Source organism: Ranitomeya imitator, chromosome 8 (assembly GCF_032444005.1).
Source record: "Ranitomeya imitator isolate aRanImi1 chromosome 8, aRanImi1.pri, whole genome shotgun sequence".
Lineage (NCBI taxonomy): Eukaryota > Metazoa > Chordata > Amphibia > Anura > Dendrobatidae > Ranitomeya > Ranitomeya imitator.
Window position 1 is genome coordinate 119,059,999 of NC_091289.1, and position 24,797 is coordinate 119,084,795.

Genomic DNA, 24,797 nt, shown 5'->3' on the forward strand with positions numbered 1-24,797 from the left:
GTCTGGCTACACAAGGCCTCGAACGCTCCCTTTTCTGGGAGTAGGAAAACCGCTTTTAAAGCCGGAGCAGCAAGAACAAGTTTTGGCTTTCCTTGCTGACTCAGCCTCTAGCTCTTTCGCCTCCTCTTCTGAAACTGCTAAATGTAAAAGCAGCGCGTCGTTAGTGGATGTTTACGGTCAGGGACATGTCGCTTCTTTGTCTTCTTCACCAAAAACAACAGAGAAGGATGCGTCAGGCGACACAACGGGTTACTTCATGGAGCTCTTTACACATACCGTTCCTGGGTTAGAAAGTGAAATAGTTAACAGGCCATGCCCATTACAAGTTGAATCGGACATGGAGTGCACAGATGCACAGCCACAGCCAGATTACTATGCTGTTCCTTTGACTCAGACCAGAACATTGCCCTCGCAGTGTACTGATCCAGAATCAGACCCTGATGAGACTATGGTGCCCCGTCACGAACGCTATACCACCGGCTTACACGGTGACACAGACGAAGTTGCACACGAGATAGAAGAGGAGGTCATAGATGACCCAGTTGTTGACCCCGATTGGCAGCCATTGGGGGAACAGGGTGCAGGCAGCAGTAGCTCTGAAGCGGAGGAGGAGGAGCCGCAGCAGGCATCAACATCGCAAGAGGTTCCATCTGCCAGGCCCGTATCTGGCCAAAAACGCGTGGCAAAACCAAAACCAGTTGTAGGACAGCGTGGCCATCCGGTTAAAGAAGCTCAGTCTGCAATGCCTGAAAAGGTATCTGATAGTAGGAGAAGTGCAGTCTGGCATTGTTTTAAACAACATCCAAATGATCAGCGCAAAGTCATCTGTCAAAAATGTTCAACTACCTTAAGCAGAGGTCAGAATCTTAAAAGTCTAAATACAAGTTGCATGCGTAGACATTTAACCACCATGCATTTGCAAGCCTGGACTAACTACCAAACGTCCCTTAAGGTTGTAGCAACCACGGCCAATGAAGCTAGTCAGCAATGCTACATCCCTTCCGTCACTGTAAGCCCACCATTTCCCGCACCACCTGCAGTAAATGTGCAGTTTTCATTGCCAGGCCAAAGCAGTCAGGGAAGCACGAGGTTCGTGGTAGGAAACACTGCATGTAGGGCACCAGCAGGAATACCATCTCCAACCCTCTATCAGTCTGCCATGTCCACCGGCACCCCCGCTAGTTCCACGATCTGCAGCTCTCCAGTCCAGCTCACCCTACATGAGACTCTCGTTAGGAAAAGAAAGTACTCATCCTCGCATCCGCGTACACAGGGTTTGAACGCCCACATTGCTAGACTAATCTCGTTAGAGATGATGCCCTACCGGTTAGTTGAAAGCGAAGCTTTCAAAGCCCTGATGGACTGTGTTGTACCACGCTATGAGCTACCCAGTCGACACTTCTTTTCGAGAAAAGCCATCCCAGCCCTCCACCAGCAGGTAAAAGACTGCATCGTCCATGCACTCAGGCAATCTGTGAGTACAAAGGTGCACCTGACAACAGATGCATGGACCAGTAGGCATGGCCAGGGACATTACGTGTCCATCACGGCACACTGGATTAATGTGGTGGATGCAGGGTCCACAGGGGACAGCAATATTGGGACAGTTCTGCCCAGCCCACGGTCTAGGAAACAGTTGGCTGTAGGCATTCGCCCCCCTCCTCCTCCTCGTCCTCCTGCAGAAGCAACAGCTCGTCCACAGACCGCAGTCGCACGGGCACTCCATCCGCAGCTGCCACTGTAGCACACGAGGTGTCCCATTATGGGACAGCTAGTGGCAAGCGTCAGCAGGCTGTATTGGCAATGAAGTGTTTGGGCGACAACAGACACACCGCGGAAGTTCTGTCCGAGTTCTTGCAGCAAGAAACTCAGTCATGGCTGGGCAGTGTACATCTTGAGGCAGGCAAGGTAGTGAGTAATAACGGAAGGAATTTTATGGCTGCCATAGCCCTTTCACAACTGAAACACATTCCTTGCCTGGCTCACACCTTAAACCTGGTGGTGCAGTGCTTCCTGAAAAGTTATCCGGGGTTACACGACCTGCTCCTCAAAGTGCGCAGACTTTGCTCGCATATCCGCCGTTCGCCCGTACACTCCAGCCGTATGCAGAACCATCAGCGGTTTTTGAACTTTCCCCAGCATCGCCTAATCATCGACGTTGCAACAAGGTGGAACTCCAAACTGCACATGCTTCAGAGACTGTGCGAACAGAGGCGTGCTGTTATGTATTTGTGGGAGGATACACATACACGGGCAGGCAGTTGGATGGCAGACTTGGAGTTGTCAGGTGTGCAGTGGTCGAAGGTACAAGACCTGTGTCAAGTCCTTCAGTGTTTTGATGAATCCACATGGCTGGTTAGTGCAGACAACGCCATAATAAGCATGAGCATCCCCCTAATGCGTCTGCTGATGCAAAGTTTGACACACATAAAGGAGCAGGCGTCTGCAGCCGAGGAAGAGGAAATCCTTGATGACAGTCAGCCATTGTCTGGTCAGGGCAGTCTACAGGACGAGGTAGCGTGCGAAGAGGAGGAGGATGAGGAGGATGATAGGGATAAGTAAAAGAACCTGAAGACCCACCTCTTCAGACAAGCCTACAACCTGCAGTTACCACCGATCGACCAAACCGCTGCATGACCATCTCTACCCTCACCTACTGTATTCTCACCCATCCCTTGTAGATTGTGAGCCTTTGCGGGCAGGGTCCTCATTCCTCCTGTGTCAGTTATGACTTGTATTGTTTAAGATTATTGCACTTGTTTTCATTATGTATACCCCTCCTCACATGTAAAGCGCCATGGAACAAATGGCGCTATAACAATAAATAATAATAATAATAATGAGTATTTTTTGAATGAGGAAGCTTCACCGGGGCCAATAGAAACTGGTGGTGTTGCAAGGCCGGGTTCAGGTTTTTTGAGGGAGACAAGTGACATAGATTTGCCTGAAACTGCCCCTCAACCCAGCACAACCGCAGATTTCACAACTGGAACTTTGGCACACATGGCGGATTATGCCTTACGTATCCTCAAAAGGGACCCACGCATTATTAAAATGATGACCGATGACGATTACTGGTTGGCCTGCCTCCTTGATCCTCGCTATAAAGGCAAATTGCTAAATATTATGCCACATGAGAACCTGGAACAAATATTAGCAACCAAACAATCAACTCTTGTTGACCGTTTGATTCAGGCATTCCCAGCACACAGCGATGGTGATCGTTCTCACACGAGCTGCAGGGGGCAGCAGGCCAGAGGTTTTAGAGGTGCACAAATCAGAAGTGGCGTTGGACAGAGGGGTTTTCTGACCAAGTTGTGGAGTGATTTTGCTATGACCGCAGACAGGACAGGTACTGCAGCATCAATTCAAAGTGACAGAAGACAACATTTGTCCAGTATGGTTACTAACTATTTTTCATCCCTTATCGATGTTCTCCCTCAACCGTCATTCCCATTTGATTACTGGGCATCCAAAATAGACACCTGGCCTTAATTGGCAGAATATGCATTGCAGGAGCTTGCTTGCCCAGCAGCTAGTGTGCTATCAGAAAGAGTATTCAGTGCTGCCGAAAAATGGACTCGTTTGGCTACCCAAAATGTTGATGATCTAACCTTCATTAACATGAACCACTCATGGATTTCTAATTGTTTTGCCCCACCTTTCCTGGCTGACACCTAGCTTTCCTATAAAAAGGTCTTGCTTGTGGACTGGTCTTACTGACTGTTCAAATATCATAATTTGCAGCAGCTGTTTGTCCAGCATACGACATGTTTACACCTCCCTAAATGGGCTAACTCCCCCCACGGGGCCGTGGTCTCGCCACTTGGCGCAAGCACCCGTGAAAGTGCCGTTTGTCTGAAGAGGTGGGTGTGCCCGCTTTTGGTCGACGGCACTGCCACTGGGTTTCTCATAGTACAATAAAGTGTCTCTTGCGGTGGTGGCGCGCACCCAACATCAGACACACCGTCGTAACCTGAGGGGCCCTAGGCCTGTACCGCCGTCCACAAGAGAGTTTCCCCCCCCCCAGCTCAAACAGTGCTCTACACCTTGCAAAATTATCTCTCACAGCTCCACCAATGTTTAGTCTATGCGCTGACATCCTTCAATGCCTGGCACTGACAATACCAATTTGTTGACATGTATGATGCTAGTTAAAATAGTCAGGGTCAGTGTCCTATATTGAAATCAGTAAATACTTAGCGCCAAATTACTATGTCTGAAACTCAGCAGAGGAGCCCACCCCTGTACCTAAGTATGCCACCCTTTTTTTTTTGGTTTTGTTGTTTTGCGAGACATTAACATCTATTTTTTTTTTTTGGAGTACTAACTGTGTCAGACACTCTTTCCAATCGTCCTCCGCTGACCCCACCAATGCTGCATGTGTACCCCTGCCACATAATCAAAGGTGCTTTGAGCCTATTTTTTTTAATTTTAGGCCTACTAAGTGTGTCTGCAGTCCCTCCTTCAAATTGTCCTCCGCTGACCACACCAATGCTGCCTGTGTACCCCTGCAAGATAATTCAAACTGCTTTGAGCATCGAGCCAACTTTGTGGTGTAAGGCCTACTACCAGTGTCTGGCAGCACCACTCAATACAGCTGTCCTCTTTAAAAAAAATTACCTGCAATTATCAGGTTTTCAGCCTATCGGAATTTTACAACTGCAGTGGGGCTACTAGTTTGGTTGGGGCCTACTAACAGAGTCTGCCGCACCAAGGTGTTCTCCTGGTTGCCTTTCCTGAGCTTCTATCTTGAGGCTCTTGTTAAATAGTTGTTAAATGGAACAACTGCATTTGGCCTACTAGTTGGGTTGGGGCCTACTAACGGTGTCTGCCGCTCCTTGCTGTTCTCCTGGTTTCCTGTCCTGAACTTCCATTTTCAGGCTCTCGTTAAGTAGTTGTTAATATTACACTGCATTTGGCCTACTAGTTGGGTTGGGGCCTACTAACGGTGTATGCCGCTCCATGCTGTTCTCCTGGTTTCCTGTCCTGAACTTCCATTTTCAGGCTCTCGTTAAGTAGTTGTTAATATTACACTGAATTTGGCCTACTAGTGTGGTTGGGGCCTACTAACGGTGTATGCCGCTCCATGCTGTTCTCCTTGTTTCCTGTCCTGAAATTCCATTTTCAGGCTCTCGTTAAGTAGTTGTTGAAACAACACTGCATTAGGCCTACAAGTTGGGTCTTGGTTGTAGAGACGGTGTCTGCCGCTCCAAGGTGTTCTCCAGGTTGCCTCTCCCTAGCTTCTATCTTCAAGCTCTCGTTAAGTAGTTGTTGAAACAACACTGCATTAGGCCTACAAGTTGGGTCTGGGTTCTACAAACGGTGTCTTCCGCTCCAAGGTGTTCTCCAGGTTGCCTTTCCCTAGCTTCTATCTTCAGGCTCTCATTAAATTGTTTTTAATATAACACTGCATTTGGCCTACTTGTTTTGTTGGCCCTACTAACGGTGTCTGCCGCTCCTTGATGTTCTCCTACACTGAACAAACCAGTGCCGCCTGTTTACTTCTGTTACCAATTTTGAACTGCATTTAGCCTACTTACTGATTTGGGCCTACTCACTGTGTCAGCCTCTCATTACAGTTGTACTCAACTGAACAAAGCAATGCCCCCTGGTTTAGTCCTGTTACCAATTTTGAACTGCATTTAGCCCACTTTATTCTTTGGGCCTATATCTGTGTTTCCTCCTCATCCTGCCAATTGCCCAGCCAGTGATAGATGAGTCTGCTGGTACATTGACCCACAACGCTACATTCCCCGTGCACGCTACACAGCATGAATGTGACCCTGCTGAAAGTCAGGTTCCCCTTCCCGCATACCATACATACCATACCACCTTACACGGGGACAAAGAGGAAAATGCAGATGAAAGTGCAGGTTTCTTCATCAGGTGGGGGGGGGCAAACTCGTTGGCAACGTCACTGGCACAGGGCCCCTCATAGTACGCAAAAGTGTCACTGCCGGTGGGAGGCGCCCCCACCATGCAAACACACCGCCGTACTTTGAGGGGCCCTGTGTCAGTGCCAATGCCAACGAGTGGGCCCCCCCTGCTTGCTCAGGATCACAGCACTTGCAAAGTTTAAATACTTACCTCTCCCTGCTGCACTGCCGTCACGTGGTCCAGATTTCCTGGGCCCACTAAATACTTGAACCTGCCCTACCCCCACAACTTTAACCAAATGACCCCCAATTTCCAATGCCTTACTATTATTATAAGGTAAATTAAGATTGACAAGCTTCAGTAACAAGAATGGATGTTTCTGCCATTAAAATGGGCACTGTACGTGTTTTCCTGGCCTCCACTCACTGCCGACTATGCTTCCCCATTGACTTGCATTGGGTTTCGTGTTTCGGTCGATCCCCGACTTTTCGCGATAATCGGCCGATTTCAGTCGACTCGACTTTTGAGATAGTCGGGTTTCGCGAAACCCGACTCGACCCTAAAAAACTAAAAGTCGCTCAACCCTAGTTCTTAGTATTATGGCTATAGTCGTGGCAGTACCATAAACCATAGGCACTGTGCTCAGTGCAAGTCACTGATCTCACTGACTGGCTAGAATGGTTGAGGGTAATGTTGACATGACGTAATGACTGCAGCCAAAACATTGAGAATGGAGCAGATGCGCGGAACTGACACTTGACTCATGGAGGATGAGTATCTGACAAGTTTACTGTTTTAGATATTTTGCAGTTTATGGTCCACATTCATGAAAGTGAATAACCCTTTTAATGACAAACGGACAATTTTTCAAATTTTAGATGTGTTAATTTGTGTGATAACAATTCTGAAACATTTATACATATCCCATTGATTTTGAGAAACCCTGGCTGACAACCTACTCTACTGGACTGATTCCCAGTAGGCTGCTAACATAATGGGCCAACTAGCCCACTGTTTTTCAATCTGTCCAAACAGTGAGTCCAACCATTAGTAGCTTCATTGATCAGAAGAATGGGGAAGTTTTATCCCCAATAGGGCACACTCCATGTTTCAAAAAAGAGCAGAAGGTCATGTATGTGACTGCCATTCCTTTCATACTCTTTGGGGCTGCTAGAAAAAGTTAAGGGTAGTGCTCAGCAGCCACATAGGAATGAAAGGAGTGGTGGTAAAATAGGACATGCATTTCCATTCTAATACATGTGCTTTGCACATCAAGAGGCTGAAATTTGTGCCCATTTCTCTGTGCAAATTAGCTCTAGCTCAGAGAGATTGGATGAAAAGTGTCTGTGAACAGCAATTTTCAAGTCTTGCCACAGATTCTAATGGAATCTAGTTCTGGACTTTGATTGGGCCATTCAAACACATATCCATGTGGAATAAAAGGCTTCCCCACAGTATGATGCTGCCACCACCATGTTTGACTGTTGAAATGGTGTTTTCAGGATGTGGCTAAATAGTTACATAGTTGCATAGGATGAAAAAACGACCTAGGTCCATCAAGTTCAACATTTCTCCACCAAGTGTATTCCACCAAAAGTATTCATACCCCTTTAAATTTTTCACTCTTTGTATCATTGCAGCCATTTGGTAAATTCAAAAAAGTTCATTTTTTTCACATGTGTCACTACCCCTGTTACAAGAGAGTCTAAGAATATGAGATACAGTGGTTTGTCAATTATTGAGCACAATTCCCTCAGTATCCGTGGATGAATGCCATCTGGAAAGGGGGAATGTCAATGTTTAAATTGCTCAGATATAGATGTACTTCTTTTTGTGATAATTCACAACCTGATATAACTATTTTTTCATTTTTGCCTTGTTGAATGATCCCTGTAAGAGACTGTTCATTGGTGAACAGGATGAAAAGTGCCTGTTTAATATCTTAGCCTTTTCTTTGTTCTCTGTAATTATCTTGTTATACGCATCCTTTAAGGGGCCCGATAACATCTGTTCTTTTCTTTTTGGCATTGATGTATTTATAAAAAATGTTGGAATTTATTTTAATGTCGTCAGCGATTTGTTTCTCTATAGATAATTTTGCTAGCTTGATTTATTTTTTACATTTCTTATTTAGATCTTTATACTCCTAAAATGCTATTTCAGTATTCTCGGCTTTCAAGATTACGAATGTCCTTTCTTTTTGTCTGATTAAACTTTGTACTGTCTTATTTGTACATAATGTTTTTTTTTATTCCTTAACATTTTATTACCAGATGTTATCAATTTACTGCAGGATTCTAGTAGTATTTCCTTAAAGGTGCCCTATTTATGTTCGGTATCCCCAGTGACCATGACATGGTCCTAGTTTGAATGATTAAGGTCTTTTTTTAATTTGTTGAAATCAGCTTTCTTGAAGTACCATATTTTGGCATTTCTCCTTTTGAATGTTTGATTGAAAATTACATTGAAACTTACCATGTTATAGTCATTGCATGCTTAAATGCTCCCCCTAAATGCTCATTTACCCTTACTGCCTCCCTTTCTCTGTCTACGCTATCTATCCCCTTATTAGCACAACTGCCCTCCCTTCCCACAGATCCTAGTTTAAAAGCTTCTCCATCCATCTTACCATTTTTTCCCCAAGCACAACTGCCCTCTCCCCATTGAGGTGCAGCCTGTCCCTACCGTAGATCCTGTAGCCGATAGAGAAGTCGGCCCAGTTCTCCAGGAATCCAAACACGGGCAGGCAGTTGGATGGCAGACTTGGAGTTGTCAGGTGTGAGTGGGCGAAGGTACAAGACCTGTGTCAAGTCCTTCAGTGTTTTGATGAATCCACATGGCTGGTTAGTGCAGACAACGCCATAATAAGCATGAGCATCCCCCTAATGCGTCTGCTGATGCAAAGTTTGACACACATAAAGGAGCAGGCGTCTGCAGCCGAGGAAGAGGAAATCCTTGATGACAGTCAGCCATTGTCTGGTCAGGGCAGTCTACAGGACGAGGTAGCGTGCGAAGAGGAGGAGGATGAGGAGGATGATAGGGATGAGTAAAAGAACCTGAAGACCCACCTCTTCAGACAAGCCTACAACCTGCAGTTACCACCGATCGACCAAACCGCTGCATGACCATCTCTACCCTCACCTACTGTATTCTCACCCATCCCTTGTAGATTGTGAGCCTTTGCGGGCAGGGTCCTCATTCCTCCTGTGTCAGTTATGACTTGTATTGTTTAAGATTATTGCACTTGTTTTCATTATGTATACCCCTCCTCACATGTAAAGCGCCATGGAACAAATGGCGCTATAACAATAAATAATAATAATAATAATGAGTATTTTTTGAATGAGGAAGCTTCACCGGGGCCAATAGAAACTGGTGGTGTTGCAAGGCCGGGTTCAGGTTTTTTGAGGGAGACAAGTGACATAGATTTGCCTGAAACTGCCCCTCAACCCAGCACAACCGCAGATTTCACAACTGGAACTTTGGCACACATGGCGGATTATGCCTTACGTATCCTCAAAAGGGACCCACGCATTATTAAAATGATGACCGATGACGATTACTGGTTGGCCTGCCTCCTTGATCCTCGCTATAAAGGCAAATTGCTAAATATTATGCCACATGAGAACCTGGAACAAATATTAGCAACCAAACAATCAACTCTTGTTGACCGTTTGATTCAGGCATTCCCAGCACACAGCGATGGTGATCGTTCTCACACGAGCTGCAGGGGGCAGCAGGCCAGAGGTTTTAGAGGTGCACAAATCAGAAGTGGCGTTGGACAGAGGGGTTTTCTGACCAGGTTGTGGAGTGATTTTGCTATGACCGCAGACAGGACAGGTACTGCAGCATCAATTCAAAGTGACAGAAGACAACATTTGTCCAGTATGGTTACTAACTATTTTTCATCCCTTATCGATGTTCTCCCTCAACCGTCATTCCCATTTGATTACTGGGCATCCAAAATAGACACCTGGCCTTAATTGGCAGAATATGCATTGCAGGAGCTTGCTTGCCCAGCAGCTAGTGTGCTATCAGAAAGAGTATTCAGTGCTGCCGAAAAATGGACTCGTTTGGCTACCCAAAATGTTGATGATCTAACCTTCATTAACATGAACCACTCATGGATTTCTAATTGTTTTGCCCCACCTTTCCCGGCTGACACCTAGCTTTCCTATAAAAAGGTCTTGCTTGTGGACTGGTCTTACTGACTGTTCTAATATCATAATTTGCAGCAGCTGTTTGTCCAGCATACGACATGTTTACACCTCCCTAAATGGGCTAACTCCCCCCACGGGGCCGTGGTCTCGCCACTTGGCGCAAGCACCCGTGAAAGTGCCGTTTGTCTGAAGAGGTGGGTGTGCCCGCTTTTGGTCGACGGCACTGCCACTGGGTTTCTCATAGTACAATAAAGTGTCTCTTGCGGTGGTGGCGCGCACCCAACATCAGACACACCGTCGTAACCTGAGGGGCCCTAGGCCTGTACCGCCGTCCACAAGAGAGTTTCCCCCCCCCCAGCTCAAACAGTGCTCTACACCTTGCAAAATTATCTCTCACAGCTCCACCAATGTTTAGTCTATGCGCTGACATCCTTCAATGCCTGGCACTGACAATACCAATTTGTTGACATGTATGATGCTAGTTAAAATAGTCAGGGTCAGTGTCCTATATTGAAATCAGTAAATACTTAGCGCCAAATTACTATGTCTGAAACTCAGCAGAGGAGCCCACCCCTGTACCTAAGTATGCCACCCTTTTTTTTTTGGTTTTGTTGTTTTGCGAGACATTAACATCTATTTTTTTTTTTTGGAGTACTAACTGTGTCAGACACTCTTTCCAATCGTCCTCCGCTGACCCCACCAATGCTGCATGTGTACCCCTGCCACATAATCAAAGGTGCTTTGAGCCTATTTTTTTTAATTTTAGGCCTACTAAGTGTGTCTGCAGTCCCTCCTTCAAATTGTCCTCCGCTGACCACACCAATGCTGCCTGTGTACCCCTGCAAGATAATTCAAACTGCTTTGAGCATCGAGCCAACTTTGTGGTGTAAGGCCTACTACCAGTGTCTGGCAGCACCACTCAATACAGCTGTCCTCTTTAAAAAAAATTACCTGCAATTATCAGGTTTTCAGCCTATCGGAATTTTACAACTGCAGTGGGGCTACTAGTTTGGTTGGGGCCTACTAACAGAGTCTGCCGCACCAAGGTGTTCTCCTGGTTGCCTTTCCTGAGCTTCTATCTTGAGGCTCTTGTTAAATAGTTGTTAAATGGAACAACTGCATTTGGCCTACTAGTTGGGTTGGGGCCTACTAACGGTGTCTGCCGCTCCTTGCTGTTCTCCTGGTTTCCTGTCCTGAACTTCCATTTTCAGGCTCTCGTTAAGTAGTTGTTAATATTACACTGCATTTGGCCTACTAGTTGGGTTGGGGCCTACTAACGGTGTATGCCGCTCCATGCTGTTCTCCTGGTTTCCTGTCCTGAACTTCCATTTTCAGGCTCTCGTTAAGTAGTTGTTAATATTACACTGAATTTGGCCTACTAGTGTGGTTGGGGCCTACTAACGGTGTATGCCGCTCCATGCTGTTCTCCTTGTTTCCTGTCCTGAAATTCCATTTTCAGGCTCTCGTTAAGTAGTTGTTGAAACAACACTGCATTAGGCCTACAAGTTGGGTCTTGGTTGTAGAGACGGTGTCTGCCGCTCCAAGGTGTTCTCCAGGTTGCCTCTCCCTAGCTTCTATCTTCAAGCTCTCGTTAAGTAGTTGTTGAAACAACACTGCATTAGGCCTACAAGTTGGGTCTGGGTTCTACAAACGGTGTCTTCCGCTCCAAGGTGTTCTCCAGGTTGCCTTTCCCTAGCTTCTATCTTCAGGCTCTCATTAAATTGTTTTTAATATAACACTGCATTTGGCCTACTTGTTTTGTTGGCCCTACTAACGGTGTCTGCCGCTCCTTGATGTTCTCCTACACTGAACAAACCAGTGCCGCCTGTTTACTTCTGTTACCAATTTTGAACTGCATTTAGCCTACTTACTGATTTGGGCCTACTCACTGTGTCAGCCTCTCATTACAGTTGTACTCCACTGAACAAAGCAATGCCCCCTGGTTTAGTCCTGTTACCAATTTTGAACTGCATTTAGCCCACTTTATTCTTTGGGCCTATATCTGTGTTTCCTCCTCATCCTGCCAATTGCCCAGCCAGTGATAGATGAGTCTGCTGGTACATTGACCCACAACGCTACATTCCCCGTGCACGCTACACAGCATGAATGTGACCCTGCTGAAAGTCAGGTTCCCCTTCCCGCATACCATACATACCATACCACCTTACACGGGGACAAAGAGGAAAATGCAGATGAAAGTGCAGGTTTCTTCATCAGGTGGGGGGGGCAAACTCGTTGGCAACGTCACTGGCACAGGGCCCCTCATAGTACGCAAAAGTGTCACTGCCGGTGGGAGGCGCCCCCACCATGCAAACACACCGCCGTACTTTGAGGGGCCCTGTGTCAGTGCCAATGCCAACGAGTGGGCCCCCCCTGCTTGCTCAGGATCACAGCACTTGCAAAGTTTAAATACTTACCTCTCCCTGCTGCACTGCCGTCACGTGGTCCAGATTTCCTGGGCCCACTAAATACTTGAACCTGCCCTACCCCCACAACTTTAACCAAATGACCCCCAATTTCCAATGCCTTACTATTATTATAAGGTAAATTAAGATTGACAAGCTTCAGTAACAAGAATGGATGTTTCTGCCATTAAAATGGGCACTGTACGTGTTTTCCTGGCCTCCACTCACTGCCGACTATGCTTCCCCATTGACTTGCATTGGGTTTCGTGTTTCGGTCGATCCCCGACTTTTCGCGATAATCGGCCGATTTCAGTCGACTCGACTTTTGAGATAGTCGGGTTTCGACCCTAAAAAACTAAAAGTCGCTCAACCCTAGTTCTTAGTATTATGGCTATAGTCGTGGCAGTACCATAAACCATAGGCACTGTGCTCAGTGCAAGTCACTGATCTCACTGACTGGCTAGAATGGTTGAGGGTAATGTTGACATGACGTAATGACTGCAGCCAAAACATTGAGAATGGAGCAGATGCGCGGAACTGACACTTGACTCATGGAGGATGAGTATCTGACAAGTTTACTGTTTTAGATATTTTGCAGTTTATGGTCCACATTCATGAAAGTGAATAACCCTTTTAATGACAAACGGACAATTTTTCAAATTTTAGATGTGTTAATTTGTGTGATAACAATTCTGAAACATTTATACATATCCCATTGATTTTGAGAAACCCTGGCTGACAACCTACTCTACTGGACTGATTCCCAGTAGGCTGCTAACATAATGGGCCAACTAGCCCACTGTTTTTCAATCTGTCCAAACAGTGAGTCCAACCATTAGTAGCTTCATTGATCAGAAGAATGGGGAAGTTTTATCCCCAATAGGGCACACTCCATGTTTCAAAAAAGAGCAGAAGGTCATGTATGTGACTGCCATTCCTTTCATACTCTTTGGGGCTGCTAGAAAAAGTTAAGGGTAGTGCTCAGCAGCCACATAGGAATGAAAGGAGTGGTGGTAAAATAGGACATGCATTTCCATTCTAATACATGTGCTTTGCACATCAAGAGGCTGAAATTTGTGCCCATTTCTCTGTGCAAATTAGCTCTAGCTCAGAGAGATTGGATGAAAAGTGTCTGTGAACAGCAATTTTCAAGTCTTGCCACAGATTCTAATGGAATCTAGTTCTGGACTTTGATTGGGCCATTCAAACACATATCCATGTGGAATAAAAGGCTTCCCCACAGTATGATGCTGCCACCACCATGTTTGACTGTTGAAATGGTGTTTTCAGGATGTGGCTAAATAGTTACATAGTTGCATAGGATGAAAAAACGACCTAGGTCCATCAAGTTCAACATTTCTCCACCAAGTGTATTCCACCAAAAGTATTCATACCCCTTTAAATTTTTCACTCTTTGTATCATTGCAGCCATTTGGTAAATTCAAAAAAGTTCATTTTTTTCACATGTGTCACTACCCCTGTTACAAGAGAGTCTAAGAATATGAGATACAGTGGTTTGTCAATTATTGAGCACAATTCCCTCAGTATCCGTGGATGAATGCCATCTGGAAAGGGGGAATGTCAATGTTTAAATTGCTCAGATATAGATGTACTTCTTTTTGTGATAATTCACAACCTGATATAACTATTTTTTCATTTTTGCCTTGTTGAATGATCCCTGTAAGAGACTGTTCATTGGTGAACAGGATGAAAAGTGCCTGTTTAATATCTTAGCCTTTTCTTTGTTCTCTGTAATTATCTTGTTATACGCATCCTTTAAGGGGCCCGATAACATCTGTTCTTTTCTTTTTGGCATTGATGTATTTATAAAAAATGTTGGAATTTATTTTAATGTCGTCAGCGATTTGTTTCTCTATAGATAATTTTGCTAGCTTGATTTATTTTTTACATTTCTTATTTAGATCTTTATACTCCTAAAATGCTATTTCAGTATTCTCGGCTTTCAAGATTACGAATGTCCTTTCTTTTTGTCTGATTAAACTTTGTACTGTCTTATTTGTACATAATGTTTTTTTTACTCCTTAACATTTTATTACCAGATGTTATCAATTTACTGCAGGATTCTAGTAGTATTTCCTTAAAGGTGCCCTATTTATGTTCGGTATCCCCAGTGACCATGACATGGTCCTAGTTTGAATGATTAAGGTCTTTTTTTAATTTGTTGAAATCAGCTTTCTTGAAGTACCATATTTTGGCATTTCTCCTTTTGAATGTTTGATTGAAAATTACATTGAAACTTACCATGTTATAGTCATTGCATGCTTAAATGCTCCCCCTAAATGCTCATTTACCCTTACTGCCTCCCTTTCTCTGTCTACGCTATCTATCCCCTTATTAGCACAACTGCCCTCCCTTCCCACAGATCCTAGTTTAAAAGCTTCTCCATCCATCTTACCATTTTTTCCCCAAGCACAACTGCCCTCTCCCCATTGAGGTGCAGCCTGTCCCTACCGTAGATCCTGTAGCCGATAGAGAAGTCGGCCCAGTTCTCCAGGAATCCAAACACTTCCTTCGTGCACCAATTTCTAAGCCACTTATTTATCTCCCTAAGCTCCCACTGCCTGTCTAGTGACGCTCGTAGCACTGGCAGTATTTCTGAAAACAGCACCTTGGAGATCCTGGCCTACAGCTTCTCTCATATTTCCTGTAATCATTCTTAAAGACTTTTCACCTCCCTCTAACTTTGTCTTTGGTACCAATGTGTACCATGACAACAAACTCAGATAATTCCCCAACAAATACCACAGTTACACTGTTATCGCAACTATGATATTGCGTTTAACTATGAATTTATCTGCAGCTTATGGACTTAGTGATAGCACTCTCTCCGCTCATCAGCCCTCGCTTAGAGTATCTGGAATTTGTAGTCCACCGAACAGCACAGACAGGTCTTTCTGCTAGAAGGTTCTGGAACAAACACTTACCTTACAGACATCCAATCACATGCACCAATCTCAGACTTCCCTTTTTTTCTTTAAACAAGCATTAACCCGCCCCCAGATAGACAACAAACAAAAATAATTCCCCAACAAATTCCACAATTACACCGTTATCACAACTATGATATTTTGTTTAACTATGGACTTACCTGCAGCCCCGGACTTAATGACAGCCCTCTCTCCGCTCAGCAGTTCCAGCAGTGTCTGGAACTTGTTGTCCACCCAACAGCACAGGCAGGTGTACAGTGTTAGTTTTCTGCCACATATATCATTTTGCATTTAGAGCAAATACAGTAGTTCTACTTTGGTTTGATGTAACCAGAGCGCCTACTTTCGCATGCTAGCTGTATCTTCTCCATTGTTTTTTTGCATACTGTAATTGGGACTTCTTATGGCTTGCTTTCAACATGGCTTTCTTTTTTCTACTTTTCCTTAAAGGTCAGATTTTTGGAGTATACAATGATTTTTTCACCTGAGTTTTAGATCACTGTAGCCCTTCTGGAGTTATCATGCACCTCTTGGCTGCTTCTCTAATTGTTCTCTTTACTTGGGATGTAAAGGTACCGTCACATTTAGCGACGCTGCAGCGATCCAGACAACGATCCCGATCGCTGCAGCGTCGCTGTGTGGTCGCTGGAGAGCTGTCACACAGACAGCTCTCCAGCGACCAACGATGCCGGTCCCCTGGTAACCAAGGTAAACATCGGGTTACTAAGCGCAGGGCCGCGCTTAGTAACCCGATGTTTACCCTGGTTACCAGCGTAAAAGTAAAAAAAAAAAAACACTACATACTTACATTCCGGCGTCTGTCCCCCGGCGCTCTGCTTCCTGCACTGACTGTGAGCGCCGGCCGGAAAGCACAGCGGTGACGTCACCGCTGTGCTCTGCTTTCCGGCTGGCCGGCGCTCACAATGCAGAGAAGCACAGCGCCGGAGGACAGACAGCGGAAGGTAAGTATGTAGTGTTTGTTTTTTTTTACTTTTACGCTGGTAACCAGGGTAAACATTGGGTTACTAAGCGCGGCCCTGCACTTTGTAACTCAATGTTTACCCTGGTTACCAGTGAAGACATCGCTGAATTGGCGTCACACATGCCGATTCAGCGATGTCTGCAGGGAGTCCAGCGACGAAATAAAGTGCTGGACTTTCTGCACCGACCAACGATGGCACAGCAGGATCCTGATCGCTGCTGCGTGTCAAACTGAACGATATTGCTAGCCAGGACGCTGCAACATCATGGATCGCTAGCGATATCGTTCAGTGTGACGGTACCTTAAGTTTAGGTGGATGGACATGTCTTGGTAAGTTGTCACTTGTGCCAAACTTCTTCCAATTTTGAATGATGGATTGAGCAGTACTTTGTGAGATGTTCAGAGCTCGGGTTATTTTTTTTTGTATAACCCTACCATGCTTTACTCTTCTCCACAACTTCTTTTCCATGACCTGTCTGGCGTGTTCCTTGGTTTTCATTTTGTTTTTGATCCGTAATGTTCTAAAACAAACCTGTGATACTTTCAACGAACAGCTGTAGTTATACGTAGAGTAAATTACACACAAGTGAACTCAATTTATTAATTATATGACTTCTATAGGCAATTAATCACTCAAGATTTTATTTAGGGGTATCAGACTAATGGGGGACTGAATACAAATGCCTGTCAACATTTTTAGATTTATATTTGGCAACAAAATTTCTTCCCTATGTTAATGGTGGGACTATGAAAACATGAGGTGTAACCTAATAAATAGAGAACTATAGAAAATATACATGCATATGTATAATGTGAAACGTGAAGAGTTTGCAAGTGTAAACAGCATTAAAGGGACTCTAGTTATGTGACTACATGCATGTTGTGCAAATGCACATAAGATCAAAAGTGTGAATCATAAAATACAAGAAATGTATGACGGTGCATGAAAACTTCTATAAAAAGGGGAGGGAGAGAAATGTTGAGGATAATAAAATATAAAATACATAATAATATAACACATATAGTAAGGAGGAATTTCGAAGAAGACATTTTCCAAAGTAAAGGGGAGATACTCCAAGCTACAGGGATGGAAAAGTCTTAATCATGTAGCTTGAACATCAACCTAAAGAATAAAGGGAAAAGAAAAGATATTAAAATCAACAATGCAAAAAAGACAAGAGGCAAAAAAAGGATACAAAATTATTAAAACTGAGGGTGGGAAAGACTAACAAATCCAACTTGGTCAAGATACAGATGGAGCAAAATGTTGTACTTCTTAAATTCTCTTGGCGAATGGAGCCAATTTTCATCATCCACTTTGTCTCGAGCTGGGCCAATTTGATTTTAGCATTTCTAGCAAGTGAATTTCTAAGTACACGATCAATACCGATGACTTGATGAAGGCTAGAATAACAATTGTGAATTGTTTTAAAGTTTTGAGGTGTAGGTATTAACAGGTAAACATCAGTTATGTGCCGTGCATTATTAATATCACAGATTTGTTCCTTTCGAAATAATCAAGATAATTCCCACACAGATAAGCTGACATGGACAGAAGGTTAAATTTAACAGCATCCTAGGTAAATCAAATACCACTGGATGAAGGAGTGAAGCTTATATAAATTCAAAAATTATTACATTTTTATTGAATCAATCATATGATAAAATACAGAATAAAAGTAATGTTAAGAAAGGTGCAGAAAAAGGAACGGAGGCACTTGGGACTCAAAGTAGTGGAGTTTGCAACCTAGTAGATAGCATGGCCAAAACCAAAAGCTCATAGTAATGGAAATCCAATCACTGAGACCATAGTAGATTTTATGCTATAAATAATGAAAAATAATTTACACACCTTTAATAAATAAATAGTATATAAACTATAGCATATAAGTAAACCTCAGTTATTTTCAATTGACATCCAGTATATACGATGCATCTATAGTGCACGGTGAACTTGCTACACACACTGTGCTTTTCTTACATCAGAGATCTATTTTTTCATTGCAACGATGTTCATTTTTGGTAATCGAGTACATAACAAGTATCTCTGTTTGATTCTCTTATTGTATCTTTAAATCAGTGGTTCATATACCACTCCGTGCCACTATAATTTTATTTAGTCGATCACTATTCCTTTCCCCTTTTATGTATACATACTTTATATCTACACTGCGCTGGTCTTGTTACTTATATCCACTGTATATGTTTTATATGTTCTTACATTACTTACTTTTCTTTCCCCCTTTTTTATTTTTAATTAAGTCCATTGAAATAACTTACATTTTTTAAATCTGACTAGTGTCACTTTGAGGCACAATGCCATGCCAAAGTTTGGGCAAACCTGGTCAAAATTACTGTTGTTGTGAACAGTTAAGCAGGTTGAAGATTAAATGATCTCTAAAAGTGCTGAAGTTAAAGATGACACATTTCCCTAGTATTTTAGGCAAACTGATTATATATATATAGTGACAGGGTAACTGGCACGGTATGTGAGCGGGGATATGTATCACGGAGACTTCTTTCTTCTGTTATCCTGAAACCCATAAGTTTCTTTTCAGCATGATTTGTGCTGAAGGAATTATACGGCCATGTTATGGGTGGGTTTTTAGGTGAGTAGGTAAAAGATTGGCGGGAAGCCTACTAACCAGGTGTGTAACTACAACAGATGCAGGGGTTGCAATCACACCCGGGTCCTGGAGCCTAGGGGGCCCTAAAAGTCCCTTTGGCCTATAGAAAAAGACTATTGCTATTAAAGATTTAAAATACTTGGGGACCCCATTGGAGCTTTCCTATCGGGGCCCATGAGTTTCACGTTACACAACTGCTACTCACTATATCTCCACCTCAAGGGTGTGGCTGGGGAAATAAATTTCAAGAAAAATAACAAAAAAAAAACCTTCCATTCCCGGCGATGCATTGCGAAATTACCCAAAGACTTAGTGGCCCCACGAGCCCGATGAGCCATCTGGGTAATTTTGCAATGCATCCAGGGAACGGAAGATGGTGGCAGCCATGCGCTACAAGGGGCCCTCGGATCCAAAGGTGAGTAGGTTTATTTTTTATTTTTTAACCTGTGACATACGTGGCTGGGCAATATACTACGTAGCTGGGCAATATACTACGTCGCTGTGCAATATACTACGTGGCTAGGCAATTTACTACGTGGCTCTGTGCTGTATACTACGTCACTGGGCAATATACTACGTCAATCGGCAATATACTACGTGGCTGGGCAATATACTACGTAGCTGGGCAATATACTACGTGACTGGGCAATATACTACGTGGCTGGGCAATATACTACGTCGCTGGGCAATATACTACGTGGCTGTGCAATATACTACGTCACTGGGGAATATCCTATGTGGCTGGGCAATATACTACATGGCTGTGCAATATACTATGTCACTGGGCAATATACTGTGTGGATGGGTAATATACTACGTGGCTCTGTGCTGTATGCTATGTCGCTGTGCAATATACTACATTACTAGGCAATATACTACGTGACTGGGCAATATACTATGTCACTGGGCAATATACTACATGGCTGGGCAATATACTGCGTGGCTCTGTGCTGTATACTACGTCACTGTGCAATATACTATGTCACTGGGCAATATACTATGTAGCTGGGCAATATACTACATGGCTGGCCAATATACTACGTCACTGGGCAATATACTACGTGGCTGGGCAATATACTAGGTGGCTGGGCAATATACTGCGTGACTGGGCAATATACTAAGTCACTGGGCAATATACTACGTGGCTGGGCAATATACTGTGTGGCTCTGTGCTGTATACTGCGTCACTGTGCAATATACTACATCACTGGGCAATATACTACGTAGCTGGGCAATATACTACGTGGCTGGCCAATATACTACGTCACTGGGCAATATACTACGTGGCTGGGCAATATACTACGTGGCTGAGCAATATATTACGTGGCTGGGCAATATACTACGTGGCTGGGCAATATACTACGTGGCTGTCCAATATACTACGTCACTGGGCAATATACTGTGTGGATGGGCAATATACTACGTGGCTCTGTGCTGTATACTACATTGCTGTGCAATATACTACATCACTGGGCAATATACTACGTAGCTGGGCAATATACTACGTGGCTGGGCAATATACTACGTCACTGGGCAATATACTACGTCACTGGGCATTATTCTACGTGACTGGGCAATATACTACGTCACTGGGCAATATACTACATGGCTGGGCATTATACTACATGGCTCTGTGCTGTATACTACGTCACTGTGCAATATACTATGTCACTGGGCAATATACTACTCAGCTGGGCAATATACTACGTGGCTGGCCAATATACTACATCGCTGTGCAATATACTACGTGGCTGGGCAATTTACTACGTGGCTCTGTGCTGTATACTACATCACTGGGCAATATACTACGTCACTCGGCAATATACTACGTGGCTGGGCAATATACTACGTAACTGGGCAATATCCTACGTGGCTGGGCAATATACGACGTGGCTGTGCAATATACTACGTCACTGGGCAATATACTGTGTGGATGGGCAATATACTACGTGGCTCTGTGCTGTATACTACATCGCTGTGCAATATACTACATCACTGGGCAATATACTACGTAGCTGAGCAATATACTACGTGGCTGGGCAATATACTACGTCACTGGGCAATATTCTACGTGACTGGGCAATATACTACGTCACTGGTTAACATACTACATGGCTGGGCAATATACTGCGTGGCTCTGTGCTGTATACTACGTCGCTGTGCAATATACTATGTCACTGGGCAATATACTACGTAGCTGGGCAATATACTACGTGGCTGGCCAATATACTACGTCGCTGTGCAATATACTACATGGCTGGGCAATTTACTACGTGGCTCTGTGCTGTATACTACGTCACTGGGCAATATACTACGTCACTCGGCAATATACTACGTGACTGGGCAATATACTACGTGGCTGGGCAATATACTACGTCGCTGGGCAATATACTATGTGGCTGGGCAATATAATACATGGCTCTGTGCTGTATACTACGTCACTGGGCAATATACTATGTCAGTGGGCAATATACTACGTGGCTCGGCAATATACTACGTGGCTGTGCAATATACTACGTCACTGGGGAATATACTATGTGGCTGGGCAATATACTACATGGCTGTGCAATATACTACGTCACTGGGCAATATTCTACGTGACTGGGCAATATACTACGTCACTGGGCAATATACTACATGGCTGGGCAATATACTGCGTGGCTCTGTGCTGTATACTACGTCACTGTGCAATATACTATGTCACTGCGCAATATACTACGTAGCTGGGCAATATACTACATGGCTGGCCAATATACTACGTCACTGGGCAATATACTACATGGCTGGGCAATATACTATGTGGCTCTGTGCTGTATACTGCGTCACTGTGCAATATACTACGTCACTGGGCAATATACTACGTGGCTGGGCAATATACTACGTGGCTGAGCAATATATTACGTGGCTGGGCAATATACTACGTGGCTGGGCAATATACTATGTGGACATGCGTATTCTAGAATACCCGATGCGTTAGAATCGGGCCTCCATCTAGTATACAATAAACCACCCAGAGACTTTAACCCTATGTGTGCCTGTGTCTACCTCAAGGAGCAGCTAAGTGAGCTGACCTTCCACTATTTAACAAAACTTCCTTTTCACCCCCAATGGGGGTGGTCTTTGTTGTCCTTTCTCATTCTCGGGTCCTCTACCAGAGGCCTGGGAGTTTTAGAGTTCTGCACAGGATCTAATTTGTTCCAAGCATTGCACTTTTCTGGACAGAGAGTTCAGATGTTGCTCCTGGGATTCTTCCAACTTAGGGGTCACTGCTCCAAGTGCTCCTATCAGCACTGGAATCACTGTTGCCTTCACCTTCCACGTCTTCTCCAGTTCTCCTTTGGGCCGGAAACCCGTCCACCAGTGACCCCGTCACGTGATCGTGGATCACCGTTTAATTTGCATGACAGCCAGAGGTCTTCTGGAGACCTCTATGTTTGTCACTGCTGGATTGTTGTGAGCGCCACCCAGTGGTCGGCACTCCTAGCAAGTGAGTAATTCTACTACATAAAGGCGATCTGATCATCGCCTCTATGTAGCAGAGCCGATCGTGTTGTGGTAGCTTCTAGTCTCACATGGAGACTATTGAAACATACACTTAGGTAGGAAAAAAGGATCATACCCGCGCTGCCACAAGAAGAATTCCAAAAATTGTAGAGGTTTCAACGTGGTTTATTCTACGTGGTTCAGGTGACCCCTTCATTCAGGACATACCATAAACCTTTGCTGAAAAAAATTCCCTCGTTTGTAAAAGACAGTGGAGATTTCTTATTAGCTTTAAAAGGAGTAGAGTGGCAAACAAGCTTCTTATTGGCATCTATTGACATAGTAAATTTATACACTAGAATTCCGCCAAAAAAGGGAATAGTTGCCATACTGTACATAAAATCCTACTAAACACAGGTAAAGATTTAGGGTTCATCTCCTTCGTGCTAGAGAGTTTAGACTTCGTCCTCTCCCATAATGCGTTCAAGTATATCAACAAGTGGTATTTACAAAAGACGGGTACCGAAATGGGTACACCAGTAGCATGTGTTTTTTGCTCATTTATTTTTAGCAGCCTTTGAGGAAAAATTCATTACGAGTATTGATAATCCCTTTTTAAAACATATACGGACATATTTGAGATATGCAGATGACATTTTTATTATTTGGGATGAGTCGGAAGAGGATTTTACTAATTTTGTAACCAGTCTGAATAACAAAAATGATGAAAATATGTGCTTCACCTCAAGCTTTGGAAAAAATTCATTGGAATTTTTAGATGTTAAAATAGAAATTGTAGAAGGAGAAATAAATACCAAAGTTTTTAGAAAATCAACAGCAACAAACAACTTGCTGCATTTCAATAGTGCACATCTAATGCGCACTAAAAAGAGTATCCCGTACAACCAAATGGTGAGGCTTGAGCTGTTTTGAGCTGTTTGGGAAGCTTTTTGTCAACCCTTAAGGTGTTGTCTATGTTAGGTTTTGCATCCTTTGAATTCAATGGGGTTTGGGTGCGATCAATGAACCGTTCAGTGAACATGTTCGGCAAAAATAGGGACGTTCGCCGAACCTATCCTTCAAAGATTCTGCTCATCTCTACCCGCTTGCAGAGTCCTCTCTTCTCTTGGACCAGTCAGTGAATTGTATTGTTCATGATTATTGTACTTTTTAATTGTTTTTTAATGTAAACCCCTTTCACATGTAAAGCGTCATGGCATATATGGTGCAGTATTGATGATAGGAGTATATGTCAGAAGGTGTAAACTCAGTGGCATAACTAGAGTCTGATGGGCCCTGGCCATTCTGCTACATGTCCCATATCCAGGGCCAAATCCTGGTATATATCCCCCATCTTGGTATGTGTCCCCCGTTCTGCTGCTGCTCTTTAATGTATAGAAAAAGATAAACCATTATTCTCACCAAGGGTGTACATAGAAGTCATGAGACACCATAGAAGAAGTATAATGTCCCCCCATAGTCCTTCATACAGTATAATGCATTCCATAGTCCTCCACCTTATATACTGCACAGCTCATAGTCAACCGTGTAGTGTAATGCACAGTCCATAGTCATCCATAAAGTATAATGCACCACATTGTTATCCATGAAGTATAATGCACCCCGCAGTTATCCATGTAGTAGTATGGCCGCTGATTTAAAAATAAATACTTACCTTTCCTTTGCTCCCTCGCCTTGCACATCCTCTTGTGAAGCCGGCAGCTGACTCCGGTGTGCGACGGGAAAGTGTGACGTCACTGCCTTGCACCCCAGCCCCATCACGTGCATGCTGACATCAGCTGCTGGCCCCTGATTAGCCAGCGGCATGTATCGTGGTGCGCAGACCCAATGTGTCTGTGCACCACAATACATTGCAAGGACGCACATCCAGTTGAAGTTTCTGCTGGTGTCGGCAGACCCCAAACCCGCCAGGTCCAAACGCGGTGGCAACCGCTGCCATTACGCCTCTGGGTGTGGTAGTGCACAACAATCATCAGACCACTCGCTACAGCAATTCAGAATAACAAAACCAAGACTTTCACATTTTTTCCAGGATGGTGGGCATAACTGGTTTTACCACTTTTTCACTCTTTTTTTTACATTAGATTCTACTATTGATTTGACTTTACAGATCATTTTCAAAACTATGAAATACTGTTTTTATAGATAAGAATGGGGAATTATAGAAGAAATATCATTCATTACAAATGTGCATTTCTTAGGCTGGTTTCACATTAGCGTTTTAAAACGCAGCGTTTTAAACGCAAACGCATGTGGTGAAAAAAACACGTTTAAATGCTACGTTTTTTAGA

At 43.9% G+C, this 24,797-nt stretch overlaps 1 protein-coding gene and 1 long non-coding RNA gene across 4 annotated transcripts in view; one reads left to right on the top strand and one right to left on the bottom strand.

The window, feature by feature from the left end:
* Positions 1-24,797, top strand: part of LOC138647925 (complement factor H-related protein 1-like) — a 370,015-nt gene that overhangs the window by 185,092 nt on the left and 160,126 nt on the right. The window lies entirely within an intron of this gene.
* Positions 17,361-24,797, bottom strand: part of LOC138647926 (uncharacterized) — a 422,930-nt gene continuing 415,493 nt past the window's right edge. Inside the window, exon 3 of the long non-coding RNA XR_011315066.1 lies at positions 17,361-17,498. This is a non-coding gene — a long non-coding RNA (uncharacterized lncRNA). The remainder of the gene's footprint in view (positions 17,499-24,797) is intronic.